The following is an 18,728-nucleotide window of genomic DNA, read 5'->3' on the forward strand; positions in this document are numbered from 1 at the left end:
ACGTGTTATACTGCAGAATGTTTTGCAGGAGCAAGAAATGAAGGACACCAAGAACAGGACAATGCGGGCCTCGGGGAAGCTCCTCAGATCTTTTCTAATGGGTGCAAACCCCATCAGTCAGGATGGCTCATATCCCAGAATTTCTTTTAACATTTCCCCACAGTTGAGACCTTGTAACATACAAATGTACTTGTTGTACTTTAGAAACAGACTGCACACAGCTTCAGTCTCCCACATAACAAGCATTGTGGTAGGACCACACAACCATCTACCGAAGCGAAATGTTCCTCTAGGAACTGAGCGGCTGAACATGAGCTCCCAGTGTGATCCTTGGATGCATAAACAGGGACTCTCAAGTAGGGACTGGTTATTTTACCTCTGTATTTAGCACTGGGGAAACCACTGCTGGAATACTGTGTCCAGTTCTGACATCCACCATTCAAGAAGGATGTTGAAAAACTGGAGAGGGTTCAGCGAAGCGCCACAAGAATGATTAGAGGATTAGAAAACCTGCCTTATAGTGGTAGACCTAAGGAGCTCAATCTATAGCTTAATGAAGAGAAGGTTTATGGGCGACCTGATCACAGTCTTTGGTTAAACAATCGCAAAAAAAATGGTTACTAACCTTTTCATAACTGTTGTTCTTCGGGATGTGTCGGACATGTCCATTCCAGTGTAGGTGTGCGCACCCCAAGCACAGTTGCCAGGATTTTTCCCCCTAGTGGCATTCATTGTGTCAGCTCCAGCACCCTCTGATGCCGCGCACTCATAGCGCCAATATAAAGGGCCCTGCCAACCCTGCTCCCCTTCAGTCTCTTCTTGCCAACTGCCTCTGAAAAGAGGAGACAGAGGGTGGGTTTTGGAATGGACATGTCGTGTGCAACACATCTCGAAGAACAACAGTTATGGAAAGGCTAGTGACCGTCTTCTTCGAGTGCTTGCACTTGTCCAGTCCAATGGAGGTGACTCACAAGCAGTGGTCCAGGAAGTGGGTTCAGAGTTCAAGGACATGCTGACAGCAAGGCTGTGCAGCCGAAACTGGCCTTGTCTCTACCCTGCTGTGTAATGGCATAGCGAGTTGTGGATGGGCGAATCGACGACCAAGTTGCTGCTCTGCAGATGTCCTGAATCAGGACTTGTGCTAGGAAAGCAGCAGAGGAGGAGGCCTGAGACCTGGCGGAGTGAGCCGTTAGATTAGCTGGGATGCTCGCAGGTTTGTAACATGCCCGGATACAAGAAGTAAGCCATGATGAGATTCTTTGTGCCGAGCTGGGGAGACCTTTCATTCTTTCCACTATTGCTAGGAACAGCTGAGTGGATCTGCAGGAAGGTCTGGTTCTTTATCAGTAGAAAGCCAGGGCCTGCCTAACATCCAACGAATGGAGGCGCTGCTCCTCTCTAGCTGCATGCGGTTTAGGGTAGAATACCTGGCAGCGAGACTGCTTGGCAGCAGTGGAATTGTGAGACCACCTTTGGGAGGAATGACGGGTGAGGTGGTAACTGGACTTTGCCCTTGAAGAACACCATATGTGGGGGCTGGCCGAAGCGAAGACTACCAGGAAGGCCACTTTCCAGGAAAGGCGTAACAGTGAACACGTTGCTAGTGGCTCGACCAGGGACCCCGTACGCTTTGCCAGGACAAGGTTCAGGTGGGGGAATGGGATCTCTAACTTGCTGGTACACTCTCTCCAGTCCTTTGAGGAAAAAAACACTTGGAGAAAGGTTTCAGAGTAGCAGCCGTGTTAGTCTATATTCGCAAAAAGGAAAGGAGGACTTGTGGCACCTTAGAGATTAACACATTTATTTGAGCATAAGCTTTCGTGAGCTACAGCTCACTTCATCGGATGCATTCAGTGGAGAAAGACTGCCTGAGCAATGAGGGATTCCAGCAACCGTCACAGGAGGTAAGAAGGAACTGAAGGGGAGCGGCCCTTTATACTGGCTCTATGAGTGTGCGGCCCCACAGGGGGCGCTGGAGGTGACCCAGCTGATACCACTAGGGAAAAAAAAATCCTGGCAACTGTGCTCGGGATGCACACAGACCTACACTGGAATGGACATGTGCAAGCACTCGAAGAAGAACAATAAGTAACTATTAACGGAATGCTGTCGGACTGGAGGGAGGCCTCAGGTGGGGTTCCACAGGGATCTGTTCTGGGTCCGGTGTCATTTAACATCTTTATTGATGACCTGGATATAGGAAGAGAGAGCATCCTGAACAAATCTGCAGATGACACAAAGCTGGGGGGGGGGGGGGAAGGGAGCATTACCAACACTTTGGAGGATAGAGATAAAATTCAGGGGGATCTTGATAAATTGAAGAACTGGGCTATAAACAACAAAATGAAATTCAACAAAGACAAATGGAAGGAGCTACACTTAGGGAAGAAAAACCAAAGGCACAAATACAGAAGGGGGGGGAAACTGGCTTGGCAGCAGCACTGCTGAGAAGGATCTGGGAGTTGTAGTGGATCACAACCTTAACATGAGTCAGCAACGTGATGCTGTTGCAAAAAAAAAAAAAGAAAGAAAGAAAAAGAAAAGAAAAAAAGAGCAAATACAATTTTGGGTTGCATTAACAGAGGCATGGCATACAAGTCAGGGGAGGCAATAGTACCGTTCTACTCAGCATTGGTTAGGCCTCAGCTGGAGGACTTTGTCCAATTTTGGTCACCAATGTATAAAAAGGATATAGAAAAACTGGAAAGGATCCAGAGGCGAGCAACAAAGAGGATGGAAGGGATGGAATGCAAGCCATACAAGCAAAAGCTGAAGGAACTGGGTATGTTTAGTTTGGAAAAGAGGAGATTAAGGGGAGGGAAGACATGATAGCAGTCTTCCAATACTTGAAAGGCTGCCATAACAAAGATGGAGTAAAGCTGTTCTCTCTTGCCACAGAAGGCAGGGCAAGAGGCAATGGGTTCAAACTACAGCATGGCAGATTTAGATGAAAGCTCAGGAAAAACGTCCTAACTAAGAACACTAGGACAATGGAACAGACTGCCTAGGGAGGGTGTGGATGCTCCTTCACTGCAGGTTTTCAGAAAGAGGCTGGAGCCATCTGTCTTTGATGGTTTAGACGCAACAAATCCTGCATCCTGGCAGGGGATTAGACTAGATGACTTTTGGGTCCCTTCTAACCCTATGATTCCAAGTATCTACCTGAGGAACAAATATTTCCTAATGGGCTCTTCCATCTAGCAGAGAAAGGGAGCTGGAAGATGAAGCTAGACCAAGTCAGACCGGAAAAAATGTGTCAAGTTTTCACAGTGAGAGTAATTAACTATTGGAACAATTTACCAAGGGTCATGGTAGCTTCTCCATCACTGGCAACTCTTAAATCAAGATGGGATCTGCTCTAAGAATTATTTTGGGGAAGTTTTATGGCCTGCGTTATGCAGCAGGTCAGACTGGATGGTCTCTTCTGGCTTTGGAATCTATGAATCTATAACAAAACCCCGCAAAACTCTCCCCTATGGAAAACTATTGCCACGGTGGAGGAATACTGGAAACAGCTGTAATTGGCCCCACCATACATTCTTTTTTTCTCTTCTAAACTACTACATGTCCCTACACCAAAAGACCTACCGCCGCCAAAGAAAGAACTACACACACAGGTAACCTAAGCTGTACAGTGCGTGAACAGAAGAGGACTAGAAAGAAGCCCCGTAAGACGATCTTTATTTTTAATCACACAGAGAGTCACACGGAACCGTTGTTCCAGCAACACTGGCCCTGATTCTCATCACGCTGACATCAAAACTGCAACGGCAGAGGACCCAGCACTGAAAAAGCAATTAACACGAACTGGCTTAGCCCACATACTGTGATGACGCTCTAGACACACGACAGACAGATCGATATAGATATGTTAGTGCCTGGCAACGTCACTGAAATCTGCCTGTGACATCCTGTACTACAGTAGCTGTTACCCGAGTGAATAATAATCACGCTTTGCACTTCTACATCTGAGGATCTCAACATGATTTGCAAATATTCACGTTGCCACACTATCATCTCAGTATCGCCAACCCCAAGCCTTCAAAAATCATGAGTCAGTCCCAAAGCCAAAGGACAAGATTGGCTCAAAAATCGTGAGATTTTATTAAACTATAATACATGTTGTGTTCTTTTTATTTGTCTTCTGTTTTTTCCAGCTCTTGGGGTTTTCCACCTTTTTCCTGCAACCTTAAAGGCTAGAAAAATTTTTTTAAATGAAAGCTGAGATGCTAATGTAATCACCCGACTCCAGAAGCTGGGGATTTAATAAAAATATTGTGAGATATCATAAGACAGCAATAAAATCATGACAGTTGGCAACACTTTTAAGGACTATGATGCAGATTATCCCCCATTTTACAGCCAGGAAAACTGAAGCACAGAACGGTTAAGTAATTTGCCCAAGACCACCCAAAAAATTTCTGCGGGAAAGTCAGGCACAGTACGTAGGGCTCCTGGCTGCTCTAAACCACATCATCATCCTTCTTCCCTGGGAAGAGAGAGCAAGGAGAGACCACAAGTCTCTAAGGAATTCCTGCAATGTTAGACCCCAGCATGGGACTTCATGGCTCACAGTCGCCAGAGTTATTTTGCAACCGATTCCGTGTGCATTATGTGTACTGCATATGCATTCAAAATTATAATACAGTGGCTTTTAAAACCCCATCTAAATGCAAATCTAATTAAGTTTTCCCTTGTCTGTTTGGCCAGCCAAACTGCAGAAACTAGTTTAACCAAAACACTGTTTGACTGAGTTTAAATACGATTCCTTAACACCAGTTAAAACGTGTAGGAGACCTAAATTACATGGCAGCCGCAGCGCACAGCCATTCACGTCCCTACAAATAGATACGTTCCTTTCCTTACCACTGCAGCTAAGTGGAGCACAGTCTTTACGCCCCCCCCTTCAAATGATAATTTATGACCCCTGACCCACTTACCCCTTCTAAATCAACCTGATCAATAGAGAAATCAGACAATCCTTTTAAGAAACGAGCCCATCTGATCCTTCCAGCTAATGATCTCTGCTCTTCTTACGGCTGTTTGCAGATATGTGGCATAGGCTGCTGAGGAGGGGGAAAAGGAAACGGTTCTGAAAGCCATGGGGCCAAATGCGCCTCTCATTTACACCCAGAGTAAACTGGAAATGACGCCACTGAAATCAATTGAATCATTTCTGATTTACATGGGTGTAACTGAGAGGAGAAACTAGCCGGTTCCTTCATGAAAATGAGCACATAAGCTCCTCTCCCTGATCTATGAGGTGATGTTCTGAACACTCCTGCAAACCTTATCTCAAATGCCAACTGCTGAGCTGCAGATTGCCTGAAAACGTTTGCTCCTAAAATCTGCCTCCTAATCAATCTCTCAGTCCCTCCTGCAAACAGTTGTGAACTTTCCCTTCCAGGACCCACAAATGTCTCTTATCTTGGGCTCATTCAACCCTGCTCCTCCTGCAAATTGAAATCTCTCCTGATGGCTTTGCATCATGTCCCCTTGCAAAGAAAACCCAGCAAAACAAAAACAAACCAACATCAACAGAATCCCGTCACCAGCTGGGCTTCAGCTCTTGGTGTCTACAGCTGCACCTTAAAGACCTCCCAGAGGGCCTGGCACTACGACTTTCTGCTTTGGATTTTATACAGGGAGATCTAACAGGAGAGCATCTCTTTCAAAGTAAGACCATTGGTATGCTATGTCCTCACAGCCCAAGTGACAGTGCCTGCAAACCCTGTTCCCTCCTGGGACCCTTTTATATCTCTTTGTCTCTTTACCAAAAGGTTACAAGAACATCTACATTCTGCCCACATATTAACTAAGGCAGTTTGTTAAAGGGGAAAAAAAATGTACAGTGCAATACATCCACTTCAGAACATTAAAAAAAAAAAAGGAAAATTATACAACAGAGCCTCCGTATGGCTTCACTGTCCACCCTGATGTTTATATTTAAGGAGTAAGGTTAACCAGCTAATATGGAAGCATCACAGAACCCTTTACATCTTCACAGTAAATCAGCTCCTGAAACGACTGCACTGGGTATGGCCCCTACTTCTTTACATGCATGGGGTTTTTTTACATTTATTGCACCGCTAGAAAACCAGCCAGAGGAATTTCCCCCCCCCCCGCCCCCTTTCTATTGAATACATACTCCATCCATTTCTCTGCTCGAGGTGTTCGGGTAGGGATTTCACTTATAATGCAGGCAATATATGCAACCACAGGAGAGCCCAGTTAATCTGTGAACCTCCTATAATTCATCTCTCAAATGCTGGAAATGGAGCTCGAACCTGGTGGGTGCTGGGTACTCATTCAGCGTTTGATTCGGCACCATTGAAGTCAGTGGGGGTTTGCCATGCACTTAAATGGGAACTTGTCCCTATCCCCCCCAAGAATCACTCCTGCAAGGTGCTAAAGGCTCTCAGTCCTTACTGAAATCAGCTGGAGTTGAGGGAGTGATGCAGCATTCGGTATCTCTCATGACTGAGCTCAGAATGTACATTCAGAGCCCCAGCCACTACTGACTTGACCTAAATCCTGCCCCTAGTTTCAATGGGGTATACAGCTCTTCACTTCCTGTTTTGTTTAGCAGTGTTGTCATGAGCTTTTAAACGGTGTCTGTTTCCACTCAAGAAGCAGATGCATTTAAGCAGTGGGGTAACTGTCTCTTGCACGTGAAAAGTTTCTGAAGTGGGTGGCTTTTTGGTGTGAAAGGCGCTGTATAAAAGTTACAGCAGCATTCAGCCAAAGGAAACAGGCACGTTCACAAAATCCTACAGGGTATCACTTTGCTGTACTATATCCTGCGTGCCCAAGGAGCAAAGATAAAGGGAGGGAAGATATTTCTACAGTATTATTACAGGACTAGCTTAATTTTCATATGGAACATCAATAAAACCGCTTAAATGCCTCACTTTGGCCTCTATTGCGATGAATCTATGATTCCTTAGTCCTCTGCTTTGCTGCTTAGATTGTAACCTCTCTGGGTCAGGGCACTTTGTATGTGTTTGTACAGTACCTGGCACAATGCGGCCCCCATCCTCACTGGGGCCTCACAGCACTGCTGTAATAGAAGAACAACAACAAACGGCCCCAACGCACAGATAAGGTATCTACAACGACCCGTATCGAACTGCAGCGATTATACCCTTTCTCTGGCTTTAGAAGGGAGATGACTCCATCGGGCCATGTTATTAACATCGCAGGGGAAATTTTTTTCCTCACTACCGAGTAGGTGCCCAGATTGATTTCAAGTAGATCTATCGCTACACTCCTACTGAAGCCTCCTCACTTAAATCTAATTTACACCCCGACCTCCAAAATCCAGCGTCATCGTATCTGAGCTGGACCAGACTGGGTCCCTTCATGGGCATCAGTTCTGCAAGGCCTTCATTTCTCTTTTCCTTCTCTTTCAGTGATTGCTTTATTTCTCCCTACTTTCTTTCATCTTCTCTTGGTCTTCTCCCTTTGCCTGTATCTTCGCTTATTTCTTGTCCCATTTTCTCTTCATCTCCTTGCTTGGTTTCACTCCCCCCCCCGTGGCATTAGTCCTTGCTCAGAAGCCAGACAACAGACAGAGAGGGTGCTAACGCCAAACAGTCTTAAAATCTGACACAACATAATACAGGGCAGGACTGTTCTGTGGATATCACAATAGTCACAGTGAATTACAAGGTATTAGAGGACTCTACTGTTGTGTATCTCATCTAACAATAGTCATGGTGAAGGACATGGAATTATAGGACTATACGTTTCTCAGGTGCATACAGCAACAGTCCTGGTGACGGGCCATAGTATTACAGACTATACTGTTCTAGAGATCATCTAGCAATAGTCATGGTGAAGGACATGGTTTTATAGGACTATGCAGTTCTGTAACTTATATCGTAACAGCCATGGTGAAGGTCACACTCTTTGGTGAATACAGTTTCCTGCGGCCCATATCTCAACAGTCATGGGGAGGGATACAGTATTACAGGATTAAATCATGACCCTCCCCCCATCACAGCAATAAGCCAGGTATTAGAACTTTAGCGATGCATTAATTTTAGCAGTCAATAGGCAGAACCATTTTTAAAACAATTGTTCTTGTCTGCTGAATGTAGCATTAAATTTTCATTTGCATGAATGCCTTGTCTACACGGGGACCTGGACTGGAATAACTCTTTCAGATCAGCTCCCCATTCTGGACAGAAGTGACTTTTATTCTGGAATAGAGTCCACATGCGGCCCTACAGGGAGCTATTCCGGAATAGCTTATTCCGCCATAGGGATTCTGGCCAATTTCCCTTTGTAGATAAGGCCTAAGGGCACTGCCCTGCCAGTGGAATTTACACTCACTTTAAGACCCCTTTACACTACCAGAGTGATGGAAAGGGGCTGTTGTTTAAAATACATGACAATTGTGTGTATATAAATCTCCTCACTGTATTTTCCACTGAATGCATCCAATGAAGTGAGCTGTAGCTCATAAAAGCTTATGCTCAAATAAATTTGAGAGTCTCTGAGGTGCCACAAGTCCTCCTTTTCTTTTTGCGAATACAGACTAACACGGCTGCTACTCTGAAACCTGACAATTGGGCGCACAATATTTAAACTTTTCCCAATATCCAATAGCTGGGACTACACAAACACAGGTAGTGAGAGCAACAGCAAGTTCTAGCCATTACCATAAATGCAGCAAAAAAAGGTATCCCCTGGTGAGACATCAAGCAGTGACTAACAATGGAAATGCAATTAAAGGGAAGGAAACAAAGTCTGACTCTAAGAAAGTAAAAAATAACCCCCAAAACTTAAGGGGTTTTCTTGAAGATGATATTCCAAATTAAAATGAAACCAGTCCTGTTTCAGCTCAGGTTTTATGTGAGCGTAAAACCTAGGGCTAACCAGAGTTTAGCCTCTTTGCACCAGAACTGAATTTGAGCCACATTTAAAAGGCATGCCCCCACACTCCTGAAAAAAACAAAGCTCCCATTGAATTCAATGGGAGTTCTTTTTGCATCAGGACTGCAGGGTTAGGTCCAGGTCCCTTAATATAACACTAACACACACACACACAATTTTTGCTTTGCCCTGCCACTTGGGTATAATGCAGCCACCACAAATGGATCTGAATAACTCTTGTTTCAAATAAGGCAGTGCTTCAGCATATTCCCTACATACCAAACCCTACACAGTAAGCCAAATTAATCTCCAATGCATCTCCACTGACTTCAACAGAAGGATTGGCTCGTTCTTTAAATATAACTATGTATAATCTTTTTATATATAACCAAATGCAACTAAAGGATAAATCTATAGATATCTATCTTTTGATAGTATTTTAATATGGCACCATGCGCTTTTTATTTCTTTTATGCTTGTGATTAGATTAAATAGATAGATTATCTATCTATTTTCTATATCCATCCATCTAGGTATATGATAAGAATTTGTCCACTCCCGAACTTCTTGTAGGCAAGTGGGATATAAGCAAGAATGTCTCAATCAAGACATAATCATTTTAATTAGTGGGTGGATCATTTTCTGGGCTGATCTCCTTGGGGACAACAAAAAGGAAAGAATTTCCTTTAAGATTTCCATTTGCCTTGCTGCTCTGGTCCTCCTCTTTCCACTAGGGTATCTTCAATCTCGAACGCTGCATAAAAGGAAAAACTCCTTGATATTTTGCCTTGACTTTTGCTAAGACTGGGCCACATCAGAGGGACTTGAGGTTTTGGGTTTTTTTTTAAACGTTCAAGATTACCTTTTCCACGGGGCAGGGGGGTGGAGAGAGCAGAAAGGAGAAACATTTTTTCCCCAGCTGTGATGCAAAGGCTGTTGACACCTTCCTTGCAGCCTGGCTGTTCCCCAAGGGCAGGTAGTTGAAAGGTTCACCTACATCAAGTCATAAGTAATGCAGCAGGAAGCTCAAGCATATTGCAGGCAGGGAGCACACATAGCTAGGGTCCAGCATCACATCCTTCACAATTGCTGCTTATCCTGCATCCTCCTCCTATTCCACGGGTCCGGAGTATAAGACAACATCTCTCTCTCTCTAAGTGAAAGTGTGATGCGGGAACTTCACAGGCACGGACTGACTGTAATTACTGCCTGCCTGCTGCAAAGGCTCTCTCTTCCCTTCCCACTCTTCTCACTTGTTTTCTTCTGTGCAGCAGAGTGCAAGCCTTCAGAGAGTACTGCTGCTGTAAAAGATTGGGACTGACAGAACATCAAGATTCCCACTGCCCGTGGCTTTTAGTGATCATTTTCATGGGGGTGGGGGGGAAGGCAGGGAGAGCAGTGTGTGTCCTGGTCCAGTGCCAGAAGCTTGGCTACCTCCAACACCCCTCTCCCTGTTTCAACCAGGGAGATGCACTTAAACCACAAGAAGCCTTCTCCTCTCGGCCTCAGCCTGCTTGTGCTTTTCTGACGCGCTCAAGATGCTAGGGGAGGCAAGCGAGTGGAAAGTAGCAAAAGGGGAAATGATTCTTCTTGTCCAAATAGTCCACCCTTCTGTGGGATTTTCCTCAAAAGTTCTCAAAGGGTTTGACAAACATGTATTGCCGACCTCAGGCCAAATTAGGTGCTACAATGCCCATTTGACAGATGGGGAAACTGAGATACAGAGCGACCAAACGAGTGGCTCAAGATCACCCAGAGAGTCAGTAGCCAGGCCAGGAACAGAAGGCATGAGTTTAGACGCCTCCTCTCCCTGCATTAACCACAAGAGACACTGGAGCCAAACTCTGGACTCATTAAAGTCAACAGGAGTTTAGCCATTGACTCAAATTTAGCCTTAATCAGAAGACAATCAAAAGCTGAAGAGCTGTTGAAGGACAAGTTCTCGTAGCTCACGTGCCTACACAATCCCCCCAGACGACATCAGGCAGGTGCCCAACGAGAGGTTTTCCTATACTGGAGATCAATAGGGATGACACAAAAGTGGACTTCCTGCTTACGTGTCAAAGGCCGATCAAATGCTCTGCTAGCCTCTTCCCCTCCAGGACAGAACCTGCACCTTCCCTCTTTATCTTACGTTCTAACAGCGAGAGGTTACAGCAGAGGATTGGGAGCCAGGACTCCTGGGTTCTCCTCGTGGCTCTGTCACTGGTTCAGTATGTGACCTTGGGCAAGTTTTTAACCCCTCTGAGCCTCAGCAAACCCCCACCTATACAATGAGTAGAACTCTAATAGGGAGGCTGAGAGACTCAGGGAATGTGTGCACATACAGCGCTGCAGTACATCTGGTGGAGATGCTCTCGGCTTACGGGAGACAGCTCTCCTGTCGGCATCATAAAAGCTCCTCCGCGAGAGGCGGTAGCTACGTTGGTGGGGGAAGTGCTGTCCACACCGGCGTTTATATCGGTGTAACTTGTCTCTCTCGGGGGGGTGGTTTATTCACACCCCTGAGCAACATAAGTTAAGCCGACATAAGCTGCAGTGTAGACATAGCTTTAGTCTTTGCCAAATGCTTTGAGATTGTCACATGACAGGCGCTAAGTGGTATTATTTTGTACAGCACTGCCTGAATTAAACCCAACTCCACAACTGTGACACCCTGTAATGGAAGGACAGGAACCAATGATATAGAATCTGCAGCTTCTGATGCATCACTGTCCATGTCAATACGCAATTTTTTAAGTGAGCTGAAGTCTAGGTTAACTGCTTTCCCTTCATTCTAAACCTACTTATCAATGGTATTTCTAAGGCAGCATTTAAGGATCAACCTTTCCCCTTCTCCCTGTATTATGTAAGTCTGCAGCCTTGCAAATTGCAAATACCACAGAGCAAGAGCCCACTGCTCTCCTGATTTTTAAATCTACATCTTAATTGTAGCTGCAAAAGGTTTCTAGCCGTGGGAGAGGAACAAAAGCGGAGTGAGCCAGTGGGGCTTAAGAATTGGCACACCTAGGAGCCTTATCAGGCAAGCCCCTCTGCCACACAAAACCCGACCAGCCTAGTAATTGCGTTCTGCATTGCTGCTCAGGAGATGCCAGTTCAGCTCCCAGACCTGACCTCGTTTTTACCCAGAGTGGCAAAGGGGATGCAAATGCTACGGAGACTCAGTAGCAACCTCTGGCTGATTAAGGAGCAGCATTACAAGGCATCTTAGGGGATCCCGTTGTACACTCCTCGTTGGCCAAGTTGGCTGCCAAGCAGTGCCTGGGTGAGGGACACCAGGAGCATGGGGGGAAAGGACAGAATCACACTGGTGTGACAAGGATAACTCTCAGAAGACCCCTTAAATTAATCCAAACAAATGTATGACCACTCAGCAAAAGAGATCCTGCATGTGCTCACAGCAGGGACAGGAGTGGTGGCTATGGTTCTTCAAGGGGCCCTCCAATTCCCTACAGACAACTCCCCCAAAAAGGGGCAGATATTATTATATGGGAGGAAGAGATCACAGTGAGAAAGGAAACAGTGAACTGAGTCCTACATTATGGGCTAGCTCCTCTCTCTCCTCCCCTCCCACCCCCGCTCCAGCTGTGACTGAGCTCTGCTCAGTGCAGAACCTGAGAAGGGGGCAAAGGTGGCTGTACCCCAACTTTTTGCTCCCCCTTCCAATCCTGGGGCTGGCCCAGGGCCAGTTTGGCTGTTGACACAACTTTAGAGCAGTCTCAGGGCTGCTACAGTTTGCTTGCAGCTGGAATAGCCCCCGGGACGGCGGCCCAACTCCAGCCTCACTCCCATTCCCCAGTCACACCCCTGACATGCCTCCCACGCTGGCAGTTGGCCATGCCAGCTCTAAGCCACTGGTGAATTCCAGGGGAATCCTCAGCTGGCTTAGGAGAATTTTAAGTCTGCTTTGCACTGCTCCCCTGGGGAAAAGCAGACTTGGTGAGGCTGCGGATCCGACCCTATGTGCCCAATAGAAGCTTTGCTCCTACTTGGGTCCCAGCTCCTACAGTCGCCTCTACTGCTGAGCCTCGGGAAGGGTGTGGGCATATAGCTGGGGTACGTGTCAATTTCCCTCTTGAGTCGCATCATAGTTACCCTGACCTCCGTGATGATACTCTGTATTTACACCACTATAACTGAGATCAGAACCTGGCCCTAAGTGTCCCACGCAGCCCGAAGGATACTCAGACACGGGGGGGGGAGAGGGAGAGAGAGCCTGTTTTTAACCCTTTGAATCCCAGAGGTATTTTACCAGGGGGGTCTCTTAGCTGAACGTGGTGCGTCAATCAGAAAACACCAAGCCTATCCAGACTGCAGATCGCCTGCATGCTTGGGCCACTTACACTGCGGAGATGCCCTGGCTGTGTACAGGGGCACCTAGCCTGCCAGGGGCCAAAGTGGGGGGGGTTTAAAAATAGCACGTCTCTCTCACACACCAAAAAAAACCCCAACCCAGACTGAGGCAGGAACAACAAAAGCAGTGATCAGTAAAGACTATCCCAAGAGGCTGTAAGTTCTTCAATTAGAGCTCTCGTTATAGGCCTGGAAACTCCACTCTCTTCTGTACAGCTAACACACTTTTATTTTCTCCTTTTAAAGAAAAAAAGGGGGGAGGCGAAAGAGGAGGAACGCTGCATCTTTAATGCAGCAGACAGGTCTGCTGAGATTCACTTGGGCTCTTATTTTGACTTTCATCTAAAAGAGCTGCCCTGGGAATCCATTAAGTCCAATTTAAATCGACTCTCCGCCCCCCTGCTTTCTCCCCGCCCTGCTCACCCCCCCCCCCCCGCCCGCAGACTCTGCTCCCCTTGGAAACAAACAAACAAAACAAGCAAGGGGGGGGCCAGGCAGAGCCTTGCAGGAATGGTTTTTTTTTATTTTGAAAGATGTGCTCCAAGGAGGTCACCCCTCCCAAGGCACTTAACAGATCTTTATTGCTGCACAAAAATAAAATCCAGGAGAACGGTGGCCACACTTGGATAACGTCTCAGTATCTCAACCACCACCTTTCTCTGCCTGATAAGGTTTCAAAGTCCATGGGCTCATGCTATACTTTTGCTTCCTAATTTTCACATATGATTTTTTTCTCTTCTGGATTTTATTTATTTATTTATAATTACCGTGAGCTGGCTTTGTTACAATATCAGCTGGTAAAGTTTGAATGGATATGATTTCATGTACCACTTCAGTTCGGTTTTCCTCTGCTAGCTGGATAGTTGCAAAAATCATTCTTCACATTCCAAAAATCAAATTCCATTCCACGCAAACGCAAGCCCCTGTGAGCTGCTCAGTAATGATAGAGAATGGACAGCCCCCCTTGGCTGTCATGTACTACCCGGTCATTCAAGCACTGCTTCTATAGTATAAGCACTTTTCCAACCCCCCGCGCCATACGCACACATTCTGCATTGCATCCTATTCATGTGTTTTCAATCATTGCCATTTCTTTATTTAAAACAAAAGCTCGCTCGCTCCGTCTCTCCCTCACCCACATTCTGAAAAGTGAAATCTCTATAAGGGGGCTGTGAGTTGGTTGTTTGGGTTGTTTTTTTAATGACAATGGACGGTTTTTGTATAAATTTGCCATGGGAAAGGAGGAGCAGGAGAGCATGTGAAAGTCTCACGGAGGGGGTTTCCGAACACCCGGCCAGATGTGCAAATCCTGGGATTACTCATATCTCGGCTAGAACAATTTTTTCTGGCAGGCGCGCCTGATACACACCAAATCAATGAAAGACAACAAATCAAATCAGGGTTTGCACACAAAGACAACAGCAATGATTGTGGGACACTGGGGCTCATCAGTGTTGGAACTTTTTAAAGTAGAAAAACATGCACATGAATAACTCCAACACTAAACAAACCCTCCTTGACAGACCTCGCTCCCATATTCATCTATAAACCCCAGCTTTTATTATTATTTCAACTTCCAAAAAGTGGGGGTTGAGACTAGCGAACTGAAGAAATCTCTGTCGTACACACACACACACACAAATATTCGTATCTTTGTTCAGACGCCCGTTACCAATAAAGCCACTTGAAATTTGCAACAAATTCAACCCCCTTTTTTAATTATAGAAAAAAACAAACAAACCAAACCCCAAACACTGCAAGCAGGACACAGACAAACTCTGCGACGCCAGAAACGTACGGTGTAGCCTCAATTGGAAAGGGCAGCAAGTTGCACGAGAGAAAAATAAATCAGGGAAAAGCGCTGCAAATTCCCAAAGAACGTTCTGCAGACCCTCCAGTAAAGAAAGGCACAAAGATATAGCTTGTAACAATACCTGCAATGTTTCTTGTGCTCCTCTGTCTCTCTCTCTTTCACTCTCTCGTGCTGTCTCTCTCTCTCCTCCTCCTCTTCCAGAACACAGTAGCCAGATTAGATCCTTAGGAAAAAAAAAGTGAGAAATAGCACAATTCTTTATTTATTTATTTATTTTTGCTTTCCTTCTCAGCAACCCTTCTAAGCTCCTTCAGTAGCCATTATTCATGGACCACTAGGGGATATAAGGTAATTAGAAACGGCCCTATAGCATCCAGCCTGAAAATTTAATGCCAGTGGTAGGAGTGGTTGGGGGGTTTGGCTGCAGGCTGCTACACCAGACAGGAGGGTGCTTTGGTGGAGCTAGGGAAGAGGTGAGGGTTGGGGGTGGAGGGGAAGGAAACAGGGGGAGGGCAGTTTGTCCGATCTCTCGATAGAGGCGTCCAGTCGTTGGGCAGGATGGCCAGAGCTGCAGAGGGGCTAGTGACAGTGTGTGTCTTTTTATTATTATTATGATTGCTGAGTGGGTAGCAGGCTTGCCTTGCCTTGCCTGTGTGATCTATGTGAGGTTTGTGTGTGTGTGTGTGTGTGTGTGCGTGCGTGTGTTTGTGCCAGGAATAGCAATCAGCAGCAGAAGCACCACACAGAGCACAAAAATGCCATCATGCAGGGTCAACAGAAAGCTGCAGACATTATTATTTTTCTTTTTTTTGGCTTAATCCTCTAGAGGGGGGAGAGAGGGAAGGAGGAAGGAGGTTGCTGGTTCCTTTATAGTTTTTCATTTTTCTTTCCTCAGTCTCAAGTGGTCACATTAACAACAAAAAAACAAAAACACCCACCCACCAAAACATCCCAGTTCTGAACTAAGCCTGCATCAGAGAGATACAGAACAGTCTTGGGGTCTGAGGCTGTGTTTCATTTTTGAATGCAATGATCAGATAGGTGGACGTGGAAGGTAGCTGGGAAAAGAAAGAGCGAGGCAGAGAGGGGGGCGGAGAAATGAGAACAAATCACACCTGCAGCTGTCTCTGTTCTGCGTAGCCAGCTGCAGCCAAGGCAGTGACTGACAGGAAAAATACAGAAGCTCGGACTCCAAGCTTTGTGCATCTGTTGGGATTTAGGTGGACGGTGGCTGGCAAATTAGATCTGACGGCAGCTAATCTCCTTGCATGGTTGTTTTAGGTTTTGTGTTTGGAACGAGGGAAGGGGAACATTAACAAAGAGCAATCCCTCCCTATGCACCTCTTCTAAATGAAAAATCATGAGAAAAACAAGGACATTAGGCACTGCCAGGTTGAAGGAAATCAAAGAGCCCTACCCCTCGCCTAGAGGAAGCTCAGCGGCCCTATGAAAAGTTTCAAAACCAGAGGAATCACCATGACACTGCAGACCACTGGTCCGCAAAGCCAGGTGTTCTGCTTCCAAGTGCCCCATGCTCGATGCTCCCGGAGGAAGTTGTAAAACCCTCTTAATACAGTTCTTTGGGTAATACTTGCCCATGGGGAGAGTGGGAACTTCTGCCTGACTCCAGCTGGTGATCAGACTATGCCCTGAAGTATGAGGATTGATATCCCCTTCTGCAAAAGCTACTCTTATTTTTTTAACCTTACTAAGTTACTCGCCTCAATGATCTCCCATGGCAGCAAGTTTCCTGGGTTAATCGTACATTATGAAAAAGAGTATTCACTGGGATCCATTTCCAGTCTGTTGGCTTTTAATTTCACATGGAACCCCCTGTTGTTGAATTATGGGGTAGAGTACATAGGAGCCTTCTTTTCACTATTAATTTTTGTATATATTCAGAGGTCAAACAATAAATAAAGATCAAGTCTCATAAGAAAACCAAGGTTTGACTATTCGTCTTCCATGAAGTCCACTGTCATTCAAAATATCTCCTCCTTCACCCAGTTTGGAACTGTTCTTCTCCCAGCTGTCTTCTCCTCCTCCAAGCACTCTCCTAGCTCCAGACCCAGTTTGGCTGGTGTATTCCCTAACATAATATACTATAACAAATCTGTGGTCACTTAGGACTTCACAAGTGTCACACTGCTGTACACCCCAGCCAGTCAGAACTTCAAGGCAGTAGCGGGGCTAGCACTCAGATCCTCTTAATCGAAAAAACACAAATCCCTTCCTACCACTGGACCTGAAAGAAAATCTCCTTTAGCACTTAGCAGCAGAGGGGCTAGGACCCATAGCTGAACAGTTTTGATTCCACTTGATTCATTTCTTATCATTTCTCTTTAAATCATAGGCTCTGTTCTGCACATTTCCTCTTCAACGCCGGTTTACACCTAACCTCACAAAGTTTACGTTCTGTTCTGTTATCATTACTCAGTCTGGATTTCTATTTTCTGAGGGATACTTGGTTTGAATCAACCCTTGTACCTTGCCATCTTGCTGTACTGTTTACTTCTTGTCCTTTTGATTCCTTATTTGTAGGGAATATTCAGCCCTTCTCTGCCTCCAATCAAGTATCTTATGCAGTCTCCAAGCTAAGCCTATGGATTTTCATTTCCTAACTTTGTCCTACAGGCTGTTTTCCTCTAGCTTCCTCATTTTGAAAAAAATCCTCACAGCATTAATTCTTGGTATGATTGCATCTGCAAGGATGTTGGAACTTAATTATCTGTGGTCACTGTTATCTGTGGCCCAGTCACACCTTAGTTCTTGGCCCAACTCCTGTGCATGACTCAGAATTAGGTCAAGAATCATCTCTCCTCTTCCAGAACAAGCTGTTCCATGAACCAATAGCTCATTATCTTGAGAAACTGTTTCTCCAAATCATGTCCTCATGTGACATTCAGTTTATATTCAGTTAGCTAAAGGCACCCATTTTTACTGTTTTGACTGGAGTTTGTTCACTCCGTGACTTCTCACAGCACTCGGTTTTCACCACCCATGTTCTGATCCAGAGGCTGACGGCACAATTCACTATTTTCGTGACCTGCAAATTATACCTACAGGGATTCAGCCTCATGACTACACATCCCCCCCCCCCCCCCCCCAATCCTCCAACAGACTACATGGCCTCATTTGTGTAGCTCTAATACACACACCTCTGTGTCCAAACTTAGCTTTCCTGGAGAGCTAGGAATTACATCAGCCCAAGGGTTATTCTCATCACAGATTTCAGAAATGCCAGATAGCGTCCAAGTCTTCTTCCCGTGCAGGCTGGTACAACTTCCCCTTTTGCATTTAAGCCTCTCACACTGCTCTATCACCCTTTGTCATCTTTATTTGTAACAATCTGCCCATTTCCCACAACTCTTTTTGCCAAACCGTTACCTTATTGGATGGCTCCTCCTGGACACCGTCCTCCAACCGTAGTCACTGCCTTATTTCTCTGCCATCCATAGCAGATTTCCTTGTCCAGCATGAGTACGCCTCAGCACCTGCTTCTCATTTAAATAACTTTAACTTTCTTCATTTGTCAGCAGTCAAGCTCTCATCGGATTCCAGTGGAGACTTTCTGCGCAACCTGTCCCTTCCTCAAAGACGTTCCCCTATGTCTAATCAACTCAGATCCTGCACTTCAGCTTCAGCCTAGCTGGGGCTACATGGAACCAGAAGCGCATCAGAG

At 45.7% G+C, this 18,728-nt stretch overlaps 1 protein-coding gene across 4 annotated transcripts in view; it reads right to left on the reverse strand.

The window, feature by feature from the left end:
- The window catches only part of RAI1 (retinoic acid induced 1), a 133,459-nt gene that overhangs the window by 67,728 nt on the left and 47,003 nt on the right, over window positions 1-18,728 (reverse strand). For 2 of the 4 annotated variants that reach the window (XM_074965093.1, XM_074965094.1), the window contains exon 2: window positions 15,168-15,269. The exons of 1 other annotated variant lie outside the window; for it this stretch is intronic. The gene's annotated coding sequence lies outside the window, so the exon portion shown is untranslated. Of the gene's footprint in view, window positions 1-15,167; window positions 15,270-18,433; window positions 18,601-18,728 lie in introns of those variants that run through there. One more of the 4 variants, XM_074965096.1, reaches the window with a different exon arrangement.

Source organism: Natator depressus, chromosome 10, assembly GCF_965152275.1.
Source record: "Natator depressus isolate rNatDep1 chromosome 10, rNatDep2.hap1, whole genome shotgun sequence".
Taxonomy (NCBI): Eukaryota; Metazoa; Chordata; order Testudines; family Cheloniidae; genus Natator; species Natator depressus.